The sequence below is a fragment of the Brienomyrus brachyistius genome, chromosome 7 (assembly GCF_023856365.1).
Source record: "Brienomyrus brachyistius isolate T26 chromosome 7, BBRACH_0.4, whole genome shotgun sequence".
Lineage (NCBI taxonomy): Eukaryota > Metazoa > Chordata > Actinopteri > Osteoglossiformes > Mormyridae > Brienomyrus > Brienomyrus brachyistius.
In genome coordinates, this window is record NC_064539.1 from 23,275,557 (window position 1) to 23,302,422 (window position 26,866).

General features: G+C 44.9%; 1 long non-coding RNA gene across 2 annotated transcripts; it reads left to right on the plus strand.

Moving 5' to 3' along the window:
- Nucleotides 1-942: 942 nt before the first annotated feature.
- On the plus strand, nucleotides 943-4,531 carry LOC125746266 (uncharacterized). 2 transcript variants are annotated; one of them, XR_007398903.1, is made up of 5 exons: nucleotides 943-1,406; nucleotides 1,721-1,766; nucleotides 2,233-2,411; nucleotides 2,753-3,520; nucleotides 4,334-4,531. It is a non-coding gene; the product is annotated as an uncharacterized LOC125746266 (long non-coding RNA). The 2 variants fall into 2 exon arrangements; XR_007398902.1 differs by having other exon boundaries at nucleotides 945-1,406; nucleotides 2,741-3,520.
- Nucleotides 4,532-26,866: the final 22,335 nt, after the last annotated feature.

Below are 26,866 nucleotides of genomic sequence, written 5' to 3' on the forward strand. Positions count from 1 at the left end.
CCCGAGTTCCATGCAGCAGTCCTACCTAATAAAAAATAAATAAATAAATAGGTAATCCGTGCCTCATATCCCCTGTGCATCTGCCAGGTGTTGTGGAAGTCCTTATTTTTTTCGACCGCCGAACAAGTTGATCTGTTGGCAAGTGACAGAGCCCACTTAAGCGGTTCAAAATCCATTCACTAGCCAGTTGAAATACCACTGGAGTTTCCCAGATCAGGAGGATGACACGTGTCTTGGGCGCTGAGACCAGCCAGCACGGTGATCGAAGCAGGTAGACGCGCAATATGAGCACCTTGCCTGCCGGGGGAAGCGAAATCCCCATCAGTACGACAGTGAGACTCGCAAGTGAGCACTAATGATACGATATATCTTGTACGGCCCTAGTTTTCTCATTTCCATTAATTACCGTGGTCTGATGACATAGCAAACAAGCCATCCGTGCAGCGGAAATAATGTACGCTTTCTTTAACGCAGTAGTCCGTACCTGTTTCGATGCGTGATAAGAATAAATCAGGAAGAGGAGAAAATTGTACTTTACTTGACTGAACGGAATAGAAATATTTAAGGTGATTCTGACCTAATAATACAAAGCAAATTAACGAATTGCTTTGTGCACTGAAACGTACAAATTGATATGCAGAATGGGTATTTCTATAGGCACCAGTAAGCTGATCTGAGACGGCGAGTGATGCTTTGCTTTTGGTGGTGTGGTACAGACTTGCAAAGACTTATTATTCACGAGTACCGCAGATGTTTGCCTTGCGTATCCTGGGATAGCAGATGGCCGCTGAAGGCGTCGTCATTATCCTGCCCCATGCACCACAGACAAAGGCAAATAACACACCGCTGCTGGCAGCATCACACACATCTCCGGGTTTTTTTTTAGCCCAACAGAGTCTTGTTTATAGCTCTTTGACCCAGTAAAGTACTCTGAAAGTTTATCCTTGCCAAAGGTTGTTGTGAGAGGAGCTTTCAAGGGGTGGGGGCAAGGCTATTTGAGAAGGCACTGAATATATTACCGAGAACTAGGGCGAAAAACCCACGGAGGAATGTAGATCGTGTGATATTTGTGGGTTATTCCACTTACATTGCCTGAAGTGAATGAATATTCAACCGAAAGCAATTTTAGTCTAGACTATGAATCTGTAACAACTTTAATTTCCATTATGGGCTGAATTTCATCTCGACTGCGGAGATGAAAAGGTCATGATCCAATACGGTGCCGTCATTCAGGAGACTTGCAAGGATGCGGAGGGAGGGGTTTATCTCTAATATTGTTCCTCGGTCCATCGCAAAGCCGATCAGACGCAGAATCGCCCAGCCGGCTTTCGTTCTCCGACGGTGAGATAAACAAAATGTATCGTTTACTAGAGCACTTCAACATCTGCGACGAGAAGACTGCAAAGGTAGGCAGATTTAACAAAAAGATGGATATGCGATTTTCACATACTTGCTGATTTATAATTTTCTTACAAATAAATGTTAAAACGGCGTTAGTGTTTTTAAAGCAGAGCATATATAGAGATGGCTGTATATGGACTATATATGTGTTAATGTTAAGGTGTGATTTTAGTACTGCAGATATTAACACTATGTTCTTTAGAATAGTTAGATAAATTAACAAAATTTTAAAGTGTGTGTACTGCATAGTTGCAAGGGTGTGGTTTTGATTTTGAACCAAAAGAAAGGGGCATATAAATACGGATTAATTCCATGCTAGGACGACGACTGCCGACGCCTGGAGAAAGCAGAGGCTGTTACTGAAGGTAAAGTCACACAGCGGTGGCGCCCGTTACCGACGCTCTCAGCGCTGGAACCGCATTATTCACATAAATGTTTGTTCGTAGCCGAAGGGACGGAAAACGACTGTAGGCGATCGTTTGTAGTCTCCTAAACAGCCAGTGTTGTTGACTATGTTAAAGGCTGTAGCGTGAATTTCCAGCTGTTTTGTGCACGTTTTCGCTCGATAACGTCTCTGGGGAGAGCTGCGCCGATGCGCTGTGCTTATGAGATGCGGATTTACACATGTATTAATATAGGAGAGCCTTTATTAAAGAATAGATCTTAAATGGGACCGACGAGGCACCAAATAGAGGTGAGGTGGGGGGGGGGGGGGGGCGGCAGCTGCGCCCGCAGCATTTTTCCGCAGGACGATAAATAATTCAGAAGAGATTTGATGCCCGAACGCATTTCTTTTTCAGTAATATATATATCGTTTTTTTTCACTACCAGGAGTCAGTTTATCTCGTTCTAAGGACACCAGACGACTGTGTTTGAAAAAATTGGATTTTCCTGTCCCTGTGAATACCTGGTCGATTTAATCCTGCGTGTGAGAGGGCACAGGAGAGAGGCGAGTGCTGTGATCCACATTGATATTAACTGATCTTCTCGTTAAAATCCCGCCAGCACAGGTACGATTACGGTTTCGGCTTGCCTCTGTAATACAAACTGCTATTCTTTACAGGGAGATGTTGGTAATGGGCCACCAGGTTGGAGTTTAGTTGGCTAAATGATAGGAAGCTGCCACTTCATCAGGGTAATCAATGAGAACATCGGGCTGCTTAATGATGACCGGCGTTTTCTCTTGTGTTCTCACTTTCTCCTGGATGAATGACCAAAGTAAAGGCTTCTCACCTGGCCCCACTGTCATCCCACGCATCTGCGTCACCTCTCCCCCCCCCCCCCCCCCCCAAACTCATGATGGACTCTGCCTAACAGCTACACTGCCTGTGGCAAAAAGCCATTTTTTCAGGATGCCCTGGCTAGGATGGCGGGTCAGCAGAACATACTGAAATCCCCGCAGTGATGAGGAACAGAGCTCGGTCATGAGGGGTCAGCGCTGCCCCACCTACAGCCCAGCAGCTAAGGTATGGTACCCTCCCATTTCCAGAACTTTGACTGCAAACTTTTTGTTTCAATCAAGTGCTAGAAATCAGAGATAACCGCAAAGGTTGATGAAGACAAAATGGCTGCACTGAGAGAGGGGATGTGGGCAGGAGTGTCGTGGGCAGGGGCAGCGAGCAGAACTACGCATAGGGATTTATGGTGGTTAAAGGCAGGGAGGAACACAGGCTAAAACGCTGGGAATAACTGACAGGCTGCTGATGTGCCGTCAGGGTGTGGATCTGTGCAACACTGCTAATTGTGGACCGAGAACAGACCGAGGTTTCGAAGTGCTAGTCAGAGGTGGCAGAGGAGCTTCATGTGATTCCTGTGGTCTATGAATGGAGTCATGGGCCACCACACTTCATTAGACTCCCCCCCAAACCAAGCTCAGCTTTGGGTTTGGTATGGTCCGAGCTATTGTACAAAGTGGGCTGGCTGACTGCGTGGGGGGCGGGTGGGAGACGCACCGGGTCGTGTTCCACTTTCTGCTGCTCTCCTCTCCTCTGTCCCGCTCCAGGGGAGTGTCCCTGGGGCCTGCCGGACGGGAGATGGAGAGCTCAGGGCCCTGGGCCCGGTTCGCTGGGACTGCCTGCTTCTTCATCTGTTCCTGTTACCAATATTGGGTCCTGCTGAGGTGGGGACTCAAAATGCACCGCATTCCACTGTTCTTATTTAATGACTACTTCTCGCTTGTGACTATCTTCGTTTTCAGTTTTCCTTAGGTTATTAAAAAAGAAGCCCAGAAAATGACTGCAATATTCTTTATACAATCTGGGAATTTTCCCACTAAATCTGTTAGAGAACGAGCTGGTGCTTTCTGACCAGGGTACTGTTATTGGACTCAAAAAAAATATGGTGACCCCGCCCCCATGGACTTTAACCAATCAGCTTTCACATAGGATAGTGGCACCCACTCTGCCTAGTTGAACCTGCAGCCGGAGCTGTCGCGAAAGATTAGTCAGATTGGGCTAATCTGCTTTCACACTTGAGTAAACGTGATGTTGGATTTGCTGAAAATTGGGCTTTTTTTGGGTCAGTCCAGCCTGGTGATGGTACAGACTTAGGGGGGATCTCCTGGGAGATGTAGTTTTAGTTGAGGCCGTTCCTGGTTGGTGGCAGTGAGGGCAATGCGCATCACCCTGCTCCTTCCATGAATCTCTCATCTGCAGGATAGCAGCATCATGTCTCTCATTTCACAACAAAAAAAAAAAAATTATGGCTTAAAACTGTCTCTCTTGCGATGGTGCTGGATCGAATCGCCTGTGTGGGCTGCCCTGAGATTCTGAAACCATTAGCAACCATCTGTGGCTGGACAGATAAACCAAAGATATGCCGCTTCAATCAGCCGCAGCAAGACAGTTATGACTTGCGAGTGCCTTTGCTGAATTTATGTGAGTGATCCACCTTAATTCTTTAATCCTTTACACATCTACCCTTACTTGCACAGGTTGGGAGGTGCAACCTGGAATGAAGAGATCGGTTACTGAAGGAGATGAGGTGGAGCTGGGGTGAGGGACACAGAGGAGAACAAGACCCAGCCTGCCAGATAAGGATGTGGAACCAACCAGCACCTCATCCTCATCCACCTCCCTGAAGACAAAGATCTGAACAGCTTCAGATCCCCCCCCCCCCCCCCCCAGAGTGCCCCCCCCCCCCCCCAGCTCTGCTTGCATTTTTTTGCATTCCACTCATGCTTGGCAGGTACCTCGGTGTTTGTGAAGACGTTTGTCCAAAATGACTTGGAAAATATGGACGCTTCTCAAAATTTTGGGTTGCAAAATGTTAGGTGCACGTGGCAGAGAAAGGGGCATGTAAATGAAGGTGGTCTATAGAAGGGAGAGGCAGATGGGAGCCTGTGATCAGGGAAGCAGGGTGGGGAGAGAGCAAAAGACGATTTCCCCCCTCATCATGTGACACAAACACACCCAAGCTGGGCAGAGGGGGAGCAAAAACTGAAAAACAGGCCGTAGCACAGATACCTCTCCGTCAGTTTATACAAACCACCGTCACCACAGGGAGTTCGACGTGTCAGTGGACTGTTGGCATCTCCGCAGTGAGAAACTCGAATGGTACCTGGTGGCTGTAGTGACAGAGGAGCTTATAGGAGTTTGTGTCAGGGCGACTTCGAAGGGGTGGATCTTGGATCCCAGGTTCGACAGCGCAGAGAGAGGGGAGGATGCCAAGGAGGATACGAGGAGGAGCAGCGTCAGGGGAAAGCGGAGAGGAGAGCTGGTGTTACCATGCCGATGGGGTTTTTAAAGAAGTTGACGGGGGGCGGGGCATTTGTTTAACCCCTGCTTGCGGGATTGGAGGGTGGAGCGGTGTCCACAGGAATGGTGAGGCCAACTTTCGTGCTTGTGAAAGGCTTTTGGGAGCCCCTGTCTCCTGAGGCCTGGCTTGAGGAGATGCTGGTTGACTTCCCCGTTGGTGCATGAGGGAAATGCCTGTCCCACATGGGTGTGACCAGCATTCCCCTTCATGGGGTCCCAAGGCTGCTTGGAGTCTCACCTGCGTGTCATTTGTTCCTGGCCTAGGACTGATTAACCCTTTTTAGCGCTTGGTGATGTGAAATCTAACACGTTGAGCTTTCTGCTAGCATCATGTGTCACTGGAATACTAACATTGCACACTAACGTACAGCTGTGATGTCCTTTGTCACCAAAACCCGCTGAAAATACTTCTCCACTGGCTGTTTCAGTGTCTAAGCCCCTAACAAGGTTGTCATGATTCTCTGTCTTTCCACACACTAATGCCTCTCCATTCTATCTGATAGACAATCTCGTTGCGTCGACTGGCTGTTTAATCTTGTTCAGTCTTGGATCCTTCCTCTCTGCTTCCTGTCTTGTGATATAGGCTGCATGCAAGAACTCCTCCCGTTGCCCTGGAAACATCAGCCGCGGGGGGGTTTATTAACTGCACTAATGGATACTAACAAAGATTAACCGGCTGAGACAAAACTTGGCAAGCACAGACTTCCCGTTCTGTTTGTAACATCTTTGCTCTTTTCAGCAAGCGTGTGTGTGTGTGTGTGTGTGTGTGTGTGTGTGTGTGTGTGCGCTTACTCCTCTTCTTTCCTCTGTGTCTGTGCAAGCATAACGAGACATCAGCCTGTCTGTCTGTGTACAACCGGCACTTTTAAGCTGACGTGATTCTCTCGTCTGTGTGTGTACACATCTGTATCCGAGTCAAACTTTCGCCATTTTCCTGTCACAGAATTGTCTTTAGGTGTAACATGCTCCATTATGTATAAATTCCTTAAAACACACTAACCACAGTTCCCTTGGTGTCAGCGAGTGATGAATTAACTGACTAACACCTTTACTAACTACCCTAATGTTCAGAGGTTACACCCCAGCGAGGCTCGGCTTTCTGTGCCCTGTGGGCAACGAGACCACCCACTGCCGTATGTGTTTGGCAAGTTTTTGTCCAAATTGACTTAGGGAATATGCTCAGCTTTCGAAAATTGGGGCGGCAAGCAAAAATGTTTCTGGAGTCTTCTTCCTTAACCACTATGCCCCGAGTTGTCAGAAAGTGATTTAGTTTACGCCTCTGCTCTAGAACACCCTCTTCTGAAGGGTTTTGCCGAGGTACTTCTCCGAAGGGACGCTGCTGACTGGCACAGTCCTGCAAGATCACCGCCTGCTCGACAGCAGAAGGGGGTGACGGTGAACTCAGATTAAATCTGAACTCTGCGTCTTTCCGTTTCGCCCCGCTGGTCACATCCTGGTCTCGCTGGAGTTGGCTTCTGGTTGGCTGCTGTGCTTTCAGGACCCTCTTCCCAGTGGAAGGGCAAGTCACACAGGAAATGTGCAGTCCGCACCCTCTGTAATGAATATTCAAAGGGAGCTTGTAAATTAGCAGAGTGGAATTTGCATTAATTAAGGCTGGAATGTGCAGGAGGGATGTTGACGGTTGCAGCTGCCACCTCCTTGCTGTGAAAATATGACCTTCCGATGGAAAAAAGGGAGAGGAGAACTACTTTCTGCATGCTTCTGTTGTCTGGCACCTGGTTTGCAGAGTATTAACACCAAGGGCATATCCCATCATCCTTTTAACCTGACGACAGTGCAACTGGAGTGAATTAGTGCTCATGCTGCTGTACTAACCAGTGGTGCTGATTGAACTAACATCCTGGAACTCAATAACCAAGGCTTGATCGCTCTGGATGGGACAAAAAGATGCAGTCCTCTTACTAACCCACTCTAAACCCTGACTAACACACGCCACCTGTGTTTCTGTCCAGTTGTGTTTGAAGTCAGAAAATGTATGAGCATGGCTATATTTCAAACCCCTTTCATTAAGCACCTGTCATGAATCCACAACTACTAACCTGAGGATTACTAACCAGAGAACGGTACAGAACCATGTGAGTGATACTAACCCAAGCCGTGAGAAGGCTGTGCTAACATTATCTGGCTGGACGGTACGACGCTAACACTAATGCTAACACTAACGCTAATGCTAATGCTAACACGTGCCTTGCTCTGAGAAGTAAGCGGCCAAATCATTCCTGTGTCTGATATGAAGTGATAAAGGAATAAAGGAGAGTACAAAGGGGGGGGGCTTCCAGGCCGGTTTCTACTGCTCCTCCTTTGGAGAGATTTAATTTGCATGGTGGAGAAGATTATGTGAGAAACACAATAAGAAATGCACATCTCCCTGGGGAAGAGTTAAAAAGCCGGCAAAGCCTCTCTGTGGTATAAGCTGGATGACACCATAGAGCACTTTGTTATGACATCATAGAGTGCTTTGTTGTGACATCATAGAGTGCTTTGTTATTATGTCACAGAGACAATGTCGGAGCTAAATATGAAAAAGCTGTAAAGCGCTGCTTATGAGACCTCATTTCTCAATCCGTGTCTTACCTACAGCTCCTTTCGTTTCGGTTCTCCCTACCTTTAGCAATAATCCTACCATCTAGGACTATAGTCAACACTGGTTTAAAATAACCAGCGAGAGCCGAACCTGAAACACCAGCACATCCCCTGGGGAGGTGATACAAATAAACTCCTCCTCAACATTGTACCCTTGATGGATGTAGTTGCTTCGAGTACCTCCTGGTGGAGGAATGGTGCAACTGTTGGAGGTCCTCGCAACAAGTAGTCATGCTCTGTTCTTTGTAACATGTGGGGACAGCTTCACAAGATTCTCAGCTTAAGAGCACTGATATTTCACACCTATAAATAAGGTATATTTTTTTTACTAGGGTAACAACATAATTCTAAATTCGAAGAGACAGGTGGACACTTTATTCTGTTAGAGATCTGTGCACGTTTTTGTTGGGCATGCACCACTGGTTCCCAGTCCAATTACCCTCCTGCCTGTATGAAATGTATGAGATTAAACAATCTGCAGCCACAGTTGTCTAAAGTGCCTTGTTTTTCTTGCATGCAAGACATTTTTGCCAGTCTCATCTGAACTAGTAGGTGACATCCTCAGATTGTAATGTTGCTGCTTCCATATGGAACCGAGCCCTGGGGGATTTAGCCGGATCTCCAGGGAGCACCACTGCTGCCAAAGCAGACAGAAACCACATCTTCTCTGCCGGGATCAGGTCACACGCATCACAGCTGCAGTCGGAGATGCGGAGCCATGTGTCAGGAACATCTAAGAGCATCTCAGCGTCACAAGGCCAGTTCCAGTATACAGACCAATAAATCCCAGTTCATGACTGTATTTTCTCCCAGCAGGCAGCTTTTACACATTTTGAGATTTCTGTCCTACTCCTTTACTATCTTCTGCCCAAACGAAGACACTTCTTGATTTCAGCTCTCTTGTAAATGCTCTCCACTGTTATACCCACATCTTACATATCAGTACAGTGCTGATTTATGTTTTTTGATTGTGAATAAAACTTTGTTTCAGAAGAATTATATTCCTTCTTCATTACGCATCACTTTGGGCCATAAGATTAAAATTAAACGTATTAACCACAACCCCGAGATTCAGTTCAGTTCATTTCATTAAGTCACATGATTTTTTTTTCACAAATTCATTCAGTGGGTGATGTGGAAACGAAACAGCGTGTACACTACAGCTATTTTGCAATGCAGAGCGGTAAAATAATTCATAAAAGCATTTACTCATCATGAATAATGAGATGAGTGCCTTGCTTCGTTACGTGTGGAGATTTCACGCTTTTCCGTCTATTTTTTTCCGTCTATTATTCCCCCCTAGTGGGCATATTTTGAAGATACAAAAAGAATATTAAAAACTTGATCAAATATTATTCATTCATTTCAGAAAATTAATTTGGTCAGACATTTTTGTTTCTCGCTTAATTGCATTCTATAACAGTAAAGGCTCAGAAAGCGTCACAGGAAACAATGATTGGCTTTTAATCTGGATTTTAGATATCAGTTTTAATAACTTGAGCCTGCCACTCAACCGTCTTTTAGAGAGGCAACAATGAGACACTAATTGGGAGACACAAGTTCATTACAATACAGGCTAATCGCGCATTTATGAAAATTTTAACAACACGGAAGAGCGCGATGTATTCGAGACCGTAGGATTACAACATTCTTTTCTTTGTACAATACCAATAGCCAGCAGGTGGCAGAAATTGTCTGGCTACGGTTAACTTTCCAGTGTTTCTGCCACTCGATGAAACTAAAAAACGTTTCCGCAGGGAAAACTATGAATAGAGTGAGATCTGCCCGAGTTACTGCATTTAATGTAGCACAATCATTAAGTCACAGCTTCTGAGCCACGTGCCACACCACTGCGCTACGTTACAAGGCCTGTATTACCAAAAGCACTATTGTGTTGTTCTACAGTATAAGCGATTGGATGACAGATTACTTGAATGGCACTATTTAGAACCCAGGCAGCATAAGTGTCAGGCACATATTGTAATGGTTAGTATTTTTCAATATTATTACACCTTCTGCCATGGAACTCTATGGCAGCTCAAAGAACTATTTTTTTTCCCCATTTGGCACATTGGTAGAGGACAGTCAACAGTATTCAGTTACCAAATTTGGGGTCAATTCATCCATCCCTGTAGTGCCACCATCAGGCCAAATTTCAAGGTATGTTTTTGCTTATAACTTTTGAATCCTTTGCCCTGGGGTTGCGACCTCGTTAATGTTCGCATATTGAATTTTCTGCCATTTTGAATTTATCAAAAAACCTACTTTTGCTAACTCATCCCAGGGTGTTGATCATATCACCACCAAATTTGGTACCAAAAACCGTTCAAACCACCATACCAAAGCAAACCGCTTGGCTGCTGTCATCCAATGAATTTCACGGCAAAGCCACCAAACTGGATGGTGAGGTTATATCTCAACAAAGCTTTAATATGTCAAAACCAAATTTGGAAGATGGACTCGAGATCCCATTTTGAGGAAGCCCAACAAAAATGGTGTCATTCCACCACATGGAAGCGCTGCAATAAACAAAAATATGTGTTATGAATAACTGCTGTTGCATTTACCATCTGTCGCAAAATACCGTGGGAGGTCCCATGGACAGCAAATGATAAATTGTCATGTCACCCTAATGTAAGTGGACACCATATCAGGTTGTATTGAAAGGTGTAAAATTTTGCATTGGCCACAGATTTCGTCCAATCCTCACCAAATTTAGCAGAAACAATCTTCAGACAAAGCCTCACAAAATACATTTGAGAAATTTTAGGCTTTCAAAACCATTCATCCGTCACCTCCAAATGAAACAGGTAGCAAAACCGCCTATCAGGATGTGTGACTATATTTGTCTTGGTATTTTGACTCAAGGCGACATTCTCAAGATGTCCACCATTATTTTGTCAATCGACCGCTGGGTGGTGTTGCAAAAAGCAAAAATGTGTTTTTCCTAATACATTTTGATTGATTGCCCATATGATAGTGGTGGTGATGTCTGGTAAATGTCAGGAATTGACTCTGCCAATCCTGCATATACCTGTTTTGCCAGCAGATGTCCCTGTCCGTCCTGTGAGCTCCTAATGATTCCCAGCTTAGTGCCTCAATTACTCACACCCATCTGAAGCTCAGTACCTCTGTATGTATGTGCTTGCCCATGACCTGTTACCCAGTCGGTCATTGTTAGTGCTGGGTGTTCATTCCCACTTTTCGCTCCCTAACATATCTTGTCTTCTGTTGACCCCTATGCCTTTTCTGCTTCTCTACAAGCTTCACTCTCAGATGTTACTCATCTATCCAGTCCTAATGAGATTCCCTTCACCAATAACCAGGCTATTTCCAATTCTCTTGAAGTCCACGCTCCCATTAAGCATAGGGCTCTTCCTTTCTCCCATTCCTTTTCTTGGTTTACTCCACAGCTTTCAGCCCAGAAGGTAACTGGCCCTCACCTAGAATGGCTTTGTAATAAGACCGACCGTGCTGTAAATTCCCTAGCTTACAGCGAGCATAAACTGGTCTGATCTAGATGATGGTCACACCTACTATTATTCATCCGTCAACAATAGTTCCAATTCTGGGCCCAGAACCTTTTTGTCTACTATATACAAGCTTGTAAATGTTCCTGTATTAACACCACCTGCCACTATGTAGCAATGTTACACTTGTATTAACTTCTCCCAAAGTAAATTGGCTCCCTTTATAAGACTTTTCCTAACCTCACTCCTACTCCCGTACAAATCTTTCCTCCGGAATATTCGATTCCTCCATTTTATGATTTTTGCTTTACTGTTGCATCCTGTGTCATGGAGTTAATTAAAACATCCAATTGTCCCTTCTGTCAGATCTGGCTCCTACATGCAAAAAATACCGTCTGCCTAATACTGCCTCACAACTCATTTGATAAACAGATCTGTAGTGTCAGACATAGTTCCAATAGATTAAAAAAACTGCTATAGATAACCCAGTTCTCAAGAAACATGGTCTGGACCAATTAATCTAAACAAGTATTGGCCAGTCTGTAACCTCTCTCTAACCTGCCACTCTCTTCCAAAATACTTGAGAAAGCTGTTGCTGCCCAGTTGCAGTCTGGGCAATCCAGTCTGGGCACCTTTCCAATCCAGTTTCCATTCACTTCACGGCACGGGCATTACATTGGTTTGAACATTGATGGGGGGCGGTTTGAGGACAAAATGATACTTCTTGAACCATGTGCTGCATTTTTTTAACCCACTAGATGGCGCTGTCTGATAAAAAATGGGCACAAAGCTTGTCCCAAAGCAATCCAAGAGCACCATCTAGTGGGGTCAAAAAATACAGCAAATGGTGTATAAAGGCAAAATTTTATCCCTCACCACTCCGTAGGGATCTTGATGACTTTTTCTTGGCAGCTGACACTAGGACTGTCAGAATTCTTTTTCTTTTGGATATAAGCTCTGCATCTGACGCCATTTCTCATGCTTCATTTATGGATGTCTTACATCTATTGGCATTACTGGTACTGTACTCTCCTAGTTTATCTCATACCTCTCTGATAGACAGCAGTTTATAGGCATTAATAAATACAAATCACACACTGTCTTTATTATGGATAACATTGAGGTTCTTAAAACTATATGCTGGCAAAATGAACGTGTTAATAATTCACCCTAATGCTCTGTCTGGCATGAATTGTGAAACATCTTTTTACATTGGTGGTATTCTGGTTACTCCCTCTAAATATCTCCACGACCTCTATATTTTTACATACCTCACATTAGCCCACTCACCAAGACTGCTTTCTTTCATCTTTGTAATATTACCAGATCACCGCATGCTGAACAGCTCAGACGCTGAAACTCTTGTGCATGCCCTAATCTCCTTCATTCCGATATTTCCCTACTTAATGGTCTTCCTGGTAAGACACATTCTAAATCACAATACACACAAAATTATGCAGGTAGGGTTCTCACTGTCGGTAAAATATCTTCAGATGTGACATGTGCTCCCCCAGTACATCGCAGAGCCCCTCTTCCCTTATACACCTGTCCACTCCCTCCAGTCGGCAGGCACTGGTCTCTTAGCGCTGCCCCGCCTTGGTTTGTCTTTTGAGGGTGGAAGGGCAGCTTTTGAGCTCCAACTCTTTGGAACTCGCCACCACAAAGCCTCCAGGACCAAACCTCCATCTCCCTTTTTAGGCACAATTTAAAAACATGTCTGTATAATCAATGATTTACTACACATACGTGTTTCTACTTCATTGCCACTGCACTTTTTCCTTGAATATTCCATTCACTGCATTAGCTTACGGCATATGATCTATATTCATATATCTATGTTTCTTTTATTTCCCTTCTTTCTGAATCCTTTTTCCATGCCATTTGTGCTTTTCCCCATTATTGCTGATTGCAGCTATATTTATAATTATGATTTAAAATACTGACACATAAAACTGCTCTTATGTCAATGTACAATGCTGTGGTTGTTAAAGGCTTGTAGAGCACTTTTGGGTAGGCCCTATATTATAATAAATTGGATTAATTTGAAACTGCTAGCTGTCTAGCCAGCCGGTGAATGTTCATTGAATGCTGCGCACTGAGACATTAAGACATTGACACAGGTTAAAGGTCATCAATTATTCATCTGCCTGGGCTATTTTTCCAAGATTGGAGGGCCACCTGGGGCAAGGAGCTGACGGGCTTCATCACAGGGGTCTGGTCTGTGTCAGAATCCTATTAACAGTTAATCAAGCTTAATTAAAACAAAGGCCAGCTGGGCATCGTTTGGGGAAAAAAAAACCGTGCATATTATTTAATAATGTGAGATCAATCACCCAGAAAAGTTGTGTAGTAGAGGTACAATTTGAGAATGAAACCTTCCTAGGAGCTCTAGTCTGCTACAGCTGACAGTCTGATCCAGGCGTCATACATTCGGTTTTTACTGGTTTATATGTGAGGAATGGTATGCAGCCCCAGCTGCCTTCTGCTTCAGCCCATAGTCTAACTGCTATGGTCACCACATGCATCGACCATAACCAGGAAGCCCTGGTAGAGGATGTACTTTCTCAGCCCTGCATACACTCACCTGTCCTCTTGTTTAAGAAATGAGGCTGGGAGGAGCCACCAGTCCCCTACAAACTTAATGGGACAATGGGCAAACTGCCCGCATAATATTCTCCATTACAGTAACTACTTCTTTATCCTCCTACTGCACATCTTACTCCTGGACATCTTACAGCCTTGCAGTCCCTCTCTACTGCTGTTGCCATAGCTACCTATGGTTGGTCAAGGCTCACCTGCCTGATTTCCCAAGTACTGCCTGGAACCTGTGATCCAGATGCAGGATCGGCCTGAGTAATGTCGGTAGTAATCTGCGGTTGAGGGCCGCGCTGGAGAAGGGTGACAAAAAAGGCGAGTGTCACGGCTGACTGATGAAAACGCTGTGTTCAGTGTCAGAGCCCCTTGGCCTGAGTCAGATGTCCAGTTTGCCAACCGCTACACCCCTGTGGGAGAGCGACGGCCTTCCCAGACCCCACAGCTGATGGTGATTCAGGGAGTGCCTCCGAGCTGACAGGCTAACAAGGGCCTCTGCTGCTCGCCTGCCACATACAGACTCAAACGGTGTAATTGGAGGGATGCAGGGCGCAGAAAGGAGGGAAGGAGGAAACAGCTGCTTCCACACCATTAACCAGCTTCGGGCTGCTTCACGGCTCCTCAGTCCCCAGTCACAGCGAAATGCCAGTAAACGCTGGAGGGCGGTCAAACAAGACGAATGCAGACGTGATGAGCGGACCAAGGGGACTGGAACGAATCTCTGCAGCCCAGGACTATGGCTGCAAGCTGGGAACTTTGGGACAGTCTCTGCAGGCAGAAATATATGTAGATCATTTGATAACTTCCAAATTGAACTCAGTGGCCTAAAATTCTATCCATATATTATATACATTTCTATTGTTCTGCGAGACACTTAGATGATAAAGATGCAAAGATCGAACTAAAGGTTTATGAAGAAGTGCAGAGGTTCACCACTGTCTCTGTCCCTCTCCCACATCATACCGTCTCTGTCCCTCTGCCGCATCATAACGTCTCTGTCTCTCTCCCACATCATACCGTCTCTGTCCCTCTGCCGCATCATAACGTCTCTGTTCCTCTGCCGCATCATAACGTCTCTGTCTCTCTCCCACATCATACCGTCTCTGTCCCTCTGCCGCATCATAACGTCTCTGTCTCTCTCCCACATGACACCATCTCTGTCCCTCTCATACATCACACAGTCTCTGTCCCTCTCCCACATCATACCGTCTCTGTCCCTCTCCCACATGACACCATCTCTGTCCCTCTCATACATCACAAAGTCTCTGTCCCTCTCCCACATCATACCGTCTCTGTCCCTCTCCCACATCATACCGTCTCTGTCCCTCTCCCACATGACACCATCTCTGTCCCTCTCATACATCACACAGTCTCTGTCTCTCTCCCACATCACACCATCTCCGTCCCTTTCATACATCACACAGTCTCTGTCCCTCTCCCACATCATACCATCTCTGTCCCTCTCCCACATGACACCATCTCTGTCCCTCTCATACATCACACAGTCTCTGTCTCTCTCCCACATCACACAGTCTCTGTCTCTCTCCCACATCACACCATCTCCGTCCCTTTCATACATCACACAGTCTCTGTCCCTCTCCCACATCACACCATCTCCGTCCCTCTCATACATCACACAGTCTCTGTCCCTCTCCCACATCATACCGTCTCTGTCCCTCTCCCACATGACACCATCTCTGTCCCTCTCATACATCACACAGTCTCTGTCTCTCTCCCACATCACACAGTCTCTGTCTCTCTCCCACATCACACCATCTCCGTCCCTTTCATACATCACACAGTCTCTGTCCCTCTCCCACATCATACCGTCTCTGTCCCTCTCCCACATGACACCATCTCTGTCCCTCTCATACATCACAGTCTCTGTCCCTCTCCCACATCACACCATCTCCGTCCCTCTCATACATCACACAGTCTCTGTCCCTCTCCCACATCATACTGTCTCTGTCCCTCTCCCACATCACACCTTCTCTGTCTGTCTCCCATATCACACTGTCTCTGTTTCTGCTTATGAGGCATGCAATGAATAATTCGGTGGCTACAGGGAGGCAAAGACCGTTTTCTGTCTTCTTATTTAGACCCTCCCCCAATATCTCTTCCAAACAAAATCCAACACTTCAAATACTTGTTGGAAAATCCATGAATAACCCCCCCCCTCCTCCCACCCACTGCTAACCCCCAATTTCCCGTAAAAAATTGCTCTTATGTTTATCAACATGTGGAAGTTATTAATCCAAGTTTATAATTTTCTTCTTGGAGAATGTAAATGTTAAACAATCTGTCCTTGGCTTGTGAAACTCTTCAGGACCCCAGCATGTGCAGCTGCCCCTCTACATGCCTGAATGGGGTAGTGACGACCCCAGATTGTTTGTTGTTATATCAGCACTTCTACACAAAGCAACATATAATTTTTACTAATTTATACAGCTGGAAGTCATACTGAAGCAATTCAGGCCAAATACTGTGTTCAAGGATACAAAACCCTGTGTCTTCTGGCAGCTAAATTAGGAAGCCTCAAGTTACATCTGTGCCTCTAATTGCAGTCATACCTGTCGCCCTGGTCTTTTTGTCATTTTGTCATAGTATATCTCATTCCCAGAATCCTAATGGTCCAAAATCTAGAGCAAACACACTAGCATGTTGCTAACTTTTTAAGGATCTGTCCTAGAGCCTTGGAGAGGGTGATAGGTGAAAAAAATGCTCCAGTTTCTTAATAATCCCCAGAAGTTGCGGAACTCAAGCACCAGCGTGTTGTGCAAGACGAGTGCCAGAGTGAGGTACTATCTTGACATGGTCCCCATGTGAGGATGAACCTCATATCCTAGAACTGCTGACTTGAGCAAAATCCCTAAACTTAAACATTATATATTTATTATATATTTAACTGTAAACCTGTAACACAAATTGTAACACAAATTCCAGTGCATAAAAATGTCTGCTAAGGCAACACATTTGGTGTATGAGACTTCATTGCTCTTCTCTGGTCCCAGACATGAACCCTGGACTCTGCAGTCTTAGTAGGTAGAACTTAATTCCATTCCAGATGTTGAGGGTGAAGAAGAATTATTAACACGTTACATTTAAATAAATTAGCATTGAAAGTAATTCCAATCAACAAATCCTACAGTTACCTAATGGTTTTAAAAAATTATACTTAAGTGCATAGTAGTAATATTATCAGATTAGGTGAAATAGTTAATTATCGATAATAGCAATTATAAAGTGTTCTATCATAGATAACCAATTAAAAGTGAGGCAGAAGAAAACAGTGAAGTTACAGGGTTGCTGAGCTCAGGTTCAGGAATCCTCCAGTATACCTCCTTGCCTGCTCCATGGGCATCTAAGAGGGATCTGAAACCCTCTAATCCGTCACTCAACCCAGGATACAATCAGAAAGGCAATTACCCAGCATGCCGCAGCTAATCAAGCAAAAAAATAGAAAAGTTCCTTTGGACTGGGGCCCCGCTGTTGTACAGACACAACAGTTGCCTGCCCCAGGAAGGAAGGCTTTTTACCTGCAGGAAATGAAGGTAAATAAAGCACTGTGCCCTTCATTTGTGGTGGGAGACCGTAGACTGGGGATTATAGCACAGAAAGCCTGGGCCTTTGTGCACTCATCCATTGTCCAGGCTTTTTCATTGACTGACTTCAGCCCTCTAGACCCCAGCAATCAATGAGGGTAAGACTCTATTTCTTGAGAGCTCTCACACCCCTTCATCCCGCATGATCGGCGGGCCGTAAATGCGCAGCATCCTTAACAGGTCCATGTGCTGTCATTAGGATTCATTGGTGAAAAGCATTTTCCACTTTGCAAAAGAGAGAGAGAGAGAGAGAGAGAGAGAGAGAGAGAGAGAGAGAGAGAGAGAGAGAGAGAAAGCCAGTACAAAAGTAGGAGATTCACACCAGGGCACAACACTGGTGAAGCGATGTCGTAACGTAGAGGCGACACATCCTACATTCACTGCCCCCGTATGGCTTTTCTTATTCTGCATACGATAAAGAAGCGCAAGGCAGGTTTGTGTATCGCTGACGCAGGAGTCATTTTAATAATTGATTTGTAGGTAAATGTAGCAGGTAAATGTAGCCAGACATCCCAAGAGCTGCAGTGTAAGAACACCCTCAACAGTGCGTCTTTCCCTACGGCCAGTGACTCTCGTCTCCCAGAGGCCAGAGGAGTAAATCGGCAGCCATGCTAAACAGTCTTTAGCAGTGTAAATGCACCAGATGGTGAACCCACAGCTTCCAAGAACCGCCGCCTGTCTGGGCGATCGCATGCAGGCACACGCTGCTCCCTCCAGGAGAAACTCTTAATTCCCTGAAGCTGGAAAACAGGGAATGAGGGCGATCAGCCCATTCGGCGAGTCCTTCCGGATTTTCAGCCACGACGGTGATAACTGTTAAGGGTGCAGATTTTTACGAAACCTTTAAAAAAGCGACGACAGAGACTCTTAAAGCGCCGCTATATAAATGCCAGATTCTACGCAATCATCTTTCACTTCCAGAAAATCCGGCGGTCATTTTTCCGCAGACTCTACACACGGGGATCAGAAGAAGCGTTCTTTGTGTACAGTAAACTGCACCGAGAGAAAATAAATGCTCTCAGAGTGTCACGGAATAAGCCCAGTGTTACCAGGCAACATGGCATTTACCCATGCGGATGTTTACATGCGTGAGACAAAAACCCGTGTTTTTGTATATTTAAATGCAAACGTTTTTTTATAATAATGTGAAGCCTCTTTTTTTCCTGCCTCCAATTTAAAAGCCCTTCCAACTTGTGAGTTATGAGAATTGAAAAGAACAGGCCCTTTGAGTTGCTGTAAATGTTGTACATTGTGTTTATGTTCAGCTAAATCCATTTCCTTTTCCATAAACAGCAACTTGAGAGTATCTAGCACCAGGTCTTTGAAGATCAAACATGAGTCGGATTTATTTTTTTTTTTAACAGAGGGAATGTTTCAAAAACAGAATCATGAGGAATTCTCTGAAGCACGCATATGTATGCATGAAATACGCTGACATATTCTGGCAGGCAAGCGCCTCACATGTTTCCGTGGCGAGCTGCACTGCGCAGGTGTTTCCAGGAGATCTGGAACAGCACACCATCGTATTAAATGGGAGTGACGCTATTTCATTATCCGATCGCTAGGCTGAGCATTGTATCTAGAGGGAGACTCACACAGTTGAGCCTGTTTACAGTAGACATATCTTACAGGGTTCTAGATAAAAGTTGGTGTTGTAACCGCCAAGTGTGTGTTTGTGTGTGTGTGTGTGTGCGTGTGTGTGTGGGTTATATATACATTACATTCTGGGGAACAAATGTCCCCACAATGTGATAACAATCTGCTATTTCGATGTTGAAGGGGACCATTTTTCCGGTCCCCACAAGGGGAAATTGAGTTTTATAAAAAAAAAAATGTGACTGCAATCAAAAAACGAAAGTACCAAAATTCTCATAATTTCTCTGCTCATTTATGGTTAAGCTTAGTGCCGGGTTAGGGGTTGTGGTTGTCATAGGGTTATTCCATAGAAATGAATGAATGGTCCCCACAAAGATATGATTACAGGTCTCTGTGTGTATGTATGTGTGTGTGTGTATATATGACGGAGAGAAGGAGAAAGAGAGAGAGCTTTTTCAGGCTTCCATGCATCGCGCATCATTCTGTCACTACCACCCACCCCCCCCCACCTGACGCCAATACACGTACACTGACAGGAGGGGAATTGTGCAGAATAAGTGATGAGAGGTCCCACCACATGGGAGGGGGGTAGGAATGAGCTTGCAGGGTGACAAGTCCCCGGCCTGCGGGGGCCACATCCTTGCAATCAGCCCCCTGAATGCTAATGTGAGAGGGGGTGTTCCATCAGGAACGCCGCGACCATGTGATAAGGACAGCACTTAATAATGCACACAGGATCCGCAGCCTCTCCAACCTGCCTGCTGCTCTTCAAATCCCCCAAGGAGAAGCCCCGCCCCCTTACAGTATGCTTATCTGTTTGATTTCCGGAACAGGCGTCCCGAGAGGGCTGCGTGGACGTCAGGAATCCCCTCCCCCCCGAGTCCTAAGGAGAGCATTTCGGCTTCTAAGAATGCAACGGGTCGCTCCTGTCCTATGCGGGCATCCACGGGACGCTCGAATGGTCAGCGCAGCCCGTCATCGTAAGTAACGAGGCGAAGATCACAAGCGCTGCCTCTACCTGAAAGATTCAGCCCCAAAAATTAGCGCTGTTTGATCCTGGCTAAATATCAAAGGATCGTGCTAAATTCTTTTAGGATCATCAAAGAACCATAATACAGGATTTATGGTATTAAGTATGTATCACCATCCCATAAGGACACTCTGTTTATAGAAAAGGACATCAGTAATGAGATGCTAGCGGTATAGTGTAGCTGTACACGACACATGTTTAATGTCATGTGATAATATTTACCAGAATTACATACAATGGTTTCCAAGCAGTGTCCCCACAGGACATAATGATGTGTCTTCAAAGCAATTTAAAGTTTTAGAAAAGTAATTTTCTACACATTTAGTTTAAAGTATTGTGCAGGGTGTTTAGTTAAATTATGCCAACCAGTGGGATTCCTGTCTGTGTAGGACAAACATGCCTTAAGGTGGACTGACATTGATATTGGGTCTGCCGTTCACCACTGTGAATCATGTTGACCTTATAAATAACTCAAATCCCCAAACACACCATATTGGTAGAAATCCACCCAGAATGATTACAGAAAACTAATGGCAAAGTTGTGTATATTTTATAATATTTTTTCCCCTCATTTTTATAGAATCGTTCTGATTCAAACATTTCAGATCAATCTATGCCAGTGTTTAGGATTAATATTAACACATATAAAATATTTTTTTAAACACTTCCTTGGGTGACAATAAAAAGAATCTCGATCTTGTATGACGCCAAATCTCCTATAAGATTTTTATTTAGAATCCTGAATACATTCCAGATTGTGAAGAAGCCGTTGGAGGTTTTGTCTTGGATTCTAATTAAACTCTGAGGGACAGAATCAGGCATGAGGCGTCTCCCAGCAGAGATGGCCAAAAGACAGATTACACACTGAAAGCTGTGCCCTGCCCTTGTGCTTGCATACATTCCCCATAAGCAGTCTCTCAGAAAGGGAGGAAGCGTATTCACACACCAATTTGACCTCTTAATCTGAGAGACAGAGGCAAGAAACTTTATCCATTAACTCTGCCTGCCATATGTTTGCCCAGTGACGCAGTGCAGACATGTGCCCGGAATCTGGAGTATCTCCAACATTCCCTTACCATCCGAAAAACCTGCGAGCCTCACACACACCTCATCGAGCTACATCTCACAAAAATACACCCTGCCAATTCCCAGAATCAGCACTCAGCTGATCCCTCGTGGAATCCTAACACACTAACCAGTGCAGGCAGGGGAAGCTGGATGTCACTAACGAACATGTCGGTAGGTAGGGAGATGCAAATGATGGGCTGGTTATTGGTTTTGGGGTCCCTGATGGTCAGTTTGGGAAACACTGGGTTATGCTATTGCTGAACCATCCAGCAGCTCACAGTGTGACACTGCACACATTTAGCACAGGGAACAGCAACAAAATGTGCTGTATTCTCTGACATTACAGGCTCGAAGGGGAAGACCCACCCCTAGATCCAGGTCAAGGCTCTGGTGCTGACCGAGGGCTACTCTTACCCAAAGAGAGCCAGTCTCTCTGCAGGCTTCTCACCAGAGCTCATTAAGACCACAAGTCCCTCACCTTCTCATTTCATTCCTGGTCTGGGGACCCCGCTGTCCCGTTCCTTGCCGCCTTGCTCTCTGATCTCCTCTGGACAACAGGCTGCTTTACCTCCACTGTCTGTTAGCCACACACATCTCAGGCAAACACAGTCCGTGTGCCAATCCTTTCACATTATAAGGAACCGCTGTTGTACCTTCAGAAAGAAGAAGTACTTAACCCAAATTGTTCCAGTAAAAATATCCATATAAATATGGATAAACACTATATTTGAGTACAAGACATTAAAATTTATTAGGCATTTATTTACTTACAAATAACAATTAATTATTTGGCTGTTGTTTATGGATTATAAATCAATACATGCCCTCAGTAGCAGAACTTTAATGAGACTATATCTGCAGGCTGGTCTTGGAAAAGCTGAACGCAGAAGATATAAGATGTTAGATTCTAACAAATCTTGGGGGACTAGCTGGTGTACCCTTGAACTCCATATTTAAAATGAACTGTTCATTAAAATATCCAGGTGTATAAATGGGTATGAACTATAATCCACGTCACCGAGGCAGCTAAATTAAAACGTAGGTAATACAACGTTTAATACTGTTATATATGCCAATTAATTAAAACTGAAAGCTCAGATTTTAAGGCTCCAAAGGGTCATGGAAGCCACTATCAGGAAATGATGAAATCTCGGTTTCATTACATCGTGCGCTACTGCAACCATACTTGGGATGGGGGGTTTGGCGGGGGGGTTTGTTCCTGAATGCACACCTGGGACTGTGGGACACGAGCTTCTGGCCATCGGTTTACCTGCCAGCAGGGGGCAGTGTTGTTAAGCACGTGGGGTTCAATGAAAATGAGGTTCATTAAAACACACCCATACCAAATAAGAACTAAGTGCACAGACATAATGAAACTGACTGAGCTCCACGCCCAACTCAGAATCTTGTAGGTCCCGACATTTACCATGGAGGCCACACTGTCGAGTAACGAGACCAGAGCCGGTCCCAAATTAAGCATCGATAACTGACATTTCCTCATCGGCCAGGGAGGCCGGCATCGATTTTTCCATTTTTTTCCCCTTCGAACAGGAACCGGTAATGAAGCAGCCCGGTGAATCATTCCTTAGCTGCCGTGGTCAATATTCATTGTCTGTTTTAACCAACAGCCTCAACCAACATGGTAATAAGGAAATAATGAGTTTGTCAGTGAGTTCAGACGCTAACAAAAAACCCAATCGATATCATTATAACAAGGCACTCAAGGTTACTACGGTGAGTTTTATATTATTCATAGAGCGACTGTCCTGATGAACACATCGATTTCACATCGGAGACAGAATATATCAACAGATCGGTCATAGACGGTATGGATGTTTTCAAACTTGTGAGCGAATCGCAATGCATACTATCGCTAGGATATATTATGCGATTAAATAGCGATTTATTGCCGTGAGTGGCTTTTTTTTTGGTGACCACACTGCTTACCTTAAGTAGAATAAAATATGCTGTGTGGTTTTCATAATGTTGCTTGATCATTTTTAGTACTGGTCTTTGTTACTACCCTTCTCCGTCCCGGTATATCAATATGAAAATAAAAAAAAAAAACAATAGCCAACAGATGGCGCTGTTTGCCCTGAAACCACAAGGCAAGCTGACGTGTTTTATTGTATTATGAAGGGACCGGCGGATCACTGTATTCTAACTTCAATGGCTCACCATGTAGCAGGTTACCGAAGACTGCAATGGCTTGTAGGTTCCCAGGAGGATCTGTGCCACTGTGGCACTGAGGAAGGGTCTTAAGGGACTTAACCATTTTTCGTAAACACCAAGGCAAACATTTGTCCTATTCCTGGCAATAAAACATAGGAAACACTCTGGAGGGTCTGAATGCTCGGTCTCGAAATAAAGACCAACCAGTTGGACAAACTAGTAATGCTGACAGTTGCACCAAGCAATGACGCAAAAACTGTCGACATCCTTAATATGAATATCATATCCGCTGAAGTTCACCCAAGTATAGCCGTCATAGCCCACGAAAAATAGCCTGTTAATTAGCTGTTCGGCAAATTAATTTTAAAAGATATTTTACTCAAATGGACAGTTTAGTTAATGAGGAGTTAAGTAACCTACTTGAGGTTTAAACGGCAGCTCCCCTATCACCTGCCAACCCCAATTGGGACCCAAACTCGCGTCCCCTGCCTTCTGAGCCCAGGGTCTCGATCATGTCACCCCACGTGACAGAACTCCGGATACCTCCTTTGGAGATCGAATAAACCATTTGTCACGGTGCCAGTTTGCTTCATTATTTGTTTTATAGACAGTGCTCCGAAACGATGATGAAATTGCGTTTAAATCGCGGACCTTTTTAGGTGTTAAGTAACACGCGGAGGTGTTGGGATGGTGCTACGTGATGTTTTTACAGATTAAGTCTATTAATTGGCGTATCAGAGATCACAAAGACACCAACCTTCTGCTACTATGCTACAGTATTTTGTCTGCCTGCTTGACCCCTCATTTTGGTTTCCTCCGCCTGCTTTACAAGTCAGAAGGGGAAAAGCAGCACAGCTGCCGCTGATTGGAGGAGCTGCAACCCACTAAGCTGACCTGTAGGAGGCACTGTTTAATTAAACCCCCAAGGTGAAAACAATGTCAGTTATGTTCCGCGGCTGGGACAACAAAGAAGGAGGAGATATTCAAGTAGAGTTAGCGGGAAGGAGAGATGAAAAGGAGGAGCAGAAATGACAGGCCATTCCGAGGGGGCAAGTTATTTCTCCACTGTCATGGATTCACCCCCCTCCTCCACAGTCACACGCACACCCACAGAAAAAATAATCATTTCTTTCTGTCTCGCTGTCTCTTGGCCACCACACAGGCACATGCAAACGCGAGAGGCAGCTCCCTTGGCTGCGTCTCCCTTCCTGCTTAACGAGCAGGCGCGCACTTGGAAACACACGCCATTATCTGTTATTGTCTATCTTAATTTATTCCACACATCTCACTGCCCCAATCTTCCCAGGGCAGCCTCTAAGCATAAAACCTGCCTACCAGTAAGCAAGCAAGCAGGCAGGCAGACAGACAGACAGATAAAGAATAATAAGAATACAATAATACATAATTACTGAGTATATTAAATGTGATAAGATCATTTTCGACGGTGTGCTGCATTAAAAGAACAAATGTAAGACAACTTACGCAAAATACTAACAGGGGAATATTGTTACAAAGCAGCGCCTGTCGATTTAACTACATAAGAAACACACATTCCGTTTTACAAACTTTTCACTGCCTTCCCCGATGCCTTTGGTTGACGGGCAAGGCGGCGGTTCTCCGTGGATAAATACCCGTTTAAAAATACATCCCCCTAAGCATCGGCAGGGCTCGGAGCGCCGCGGCCGCGCATGGCTGCCGTAATTATAATGATTTCAGTAATGGTCCCCGTCACTGCCGGTGGCCTAATTATCTCTGTTTTCCTCCTACACTGCTGCTCATTTGCATTTATAATAAATTCACCCCTTTTCGCGCTGGGCTGGGAAAGTGACGGAGGCAGGTAAGTATATCAGGAAGGATCTGGAAAATTAGTCATGAAAAAGTAATGGTTCTGTTTTAGAAACGTTTAAGTTTGTTGTCAAAGCTTCTGAAAGCCCCGTCCAAAGGGTATCGAAGCTGAAAGACAGAATAACGGTGCAGGCTTTGTCGTTCCCCTGTACGTCCTCAAGGGTATTAACAGTCACCCAATTATGAATTAAAGCCACTGAAATGTAAACCTAGGAACAGGCCAATTTCCAGGCAACACACAATGTTTGAAATAAATCAATTGAAGTGCAAAATAAGAGTAATGCGTCTCACTATGTGAAAGTAGCACTACATTTAGAGCCGAGACACATAAAATACCGCAAATAACATCCAAATCATTCTACTGAAAAGAGAAATTGAGTCACGGCTTTATTTTCTTCTACAGAGATTGTTTAAGTTCCTGTTTAGTTTTTCCCTCCCATTTATTTCTTGTGTTCGTCATTTTTAGTTTACAATAAATCAGGTACAGTATGAAGTTATTAATACGACTTGTCTTATGAATATTTTTGAACGTTTTCCTATTTACCATCTGGTGGGAATTTAGATCTTGAAGAATTTTGTGTTTTGCATGTATAGGGGATCACAGTAAGTGTGACTAAACCTCTATAACTTTGCATTTATCGAGCACGATCCTGGGAGAGAAGACCTGAGGGCACTTTTGGTATTTTTTCATAGATGGCAGATTACAGTCACAAGTCACAAAGATGTTAGAATTGCCTGTAAAATACCAAGGATAACCCTCCCCCAGCAGTGAGGCCGTTACTCTGCACAAAGTTAATTAACCAATTAAGCTTCAGGCAAAACAAATATAGTACAAAGCCTCAATCATGAAGTATAGTGCCTGGGAAAATGGTCCAGTTTTAAGTATGGGCTTTTCTGAAGAGAGGAGCGATTAGTGTCTGCAAACGAAGGATGGCAGTCTGTGAAGGCGGAGGGACTAAGGGTGGAGCTGTGACTGATAGTACTGACAGCCAGGAACGATTCTGAATATGGGGGCATGAGGACCAAAGCTGAATGGCAGCTCAGAGGAGAGGCTTGCGGTTCCTGTTCTGTGATTGGCTGTGCTGGGAGGTGACATCACTACAGGAATATGTGTGCAGTCTGACAACGTTCCTGCCCACAACTTCATCTTTACCTTCACACACACACACACACACACACACACACACACACACACACAGGGGACATGGTGTCGACCCTGCGATGGCAGTTACCCGGCCCAGGACTCCGTGACACAAACAAGCACCCACATAATTAAATATTGATTTTGCTCTTCCTGTCTTTTAAAAAAAGTTGCCTGTTTCTTCCAAACTGCTTTTCATTCCCTGTGGCAGATGAGAAGTATGGAGAGAGAGAGAGAGAGAGAGAGAGAGAGAGAGAGAGAGTATGGATCGGTGGTTAAGTTCCATTTCATCCCTGGGGTGGGCATTGCCATCGAGGAGGCCCTGTCCACAGTGAAGCCTGAGGGGGCCATACAGTATTCCCTTCTGAGCACAGGTGTAGATTAGCACCCCCTGGCTAAAGTCTGTATATGTCAGAGAGAAGCAGGCTTCACCTGCCACTTAAGGCATTTGGTTCAGGATGACTTCCCTGTAAAGGCTGCCGACGTGCTATGACCGCTGCCTCCGTGTGACTCCTCCCATAGCCATAAGCCGACACCTCCTGGCATGAGCCAGCACCCACTGCCAGGCATTCAGCATGAGGACCAGATCA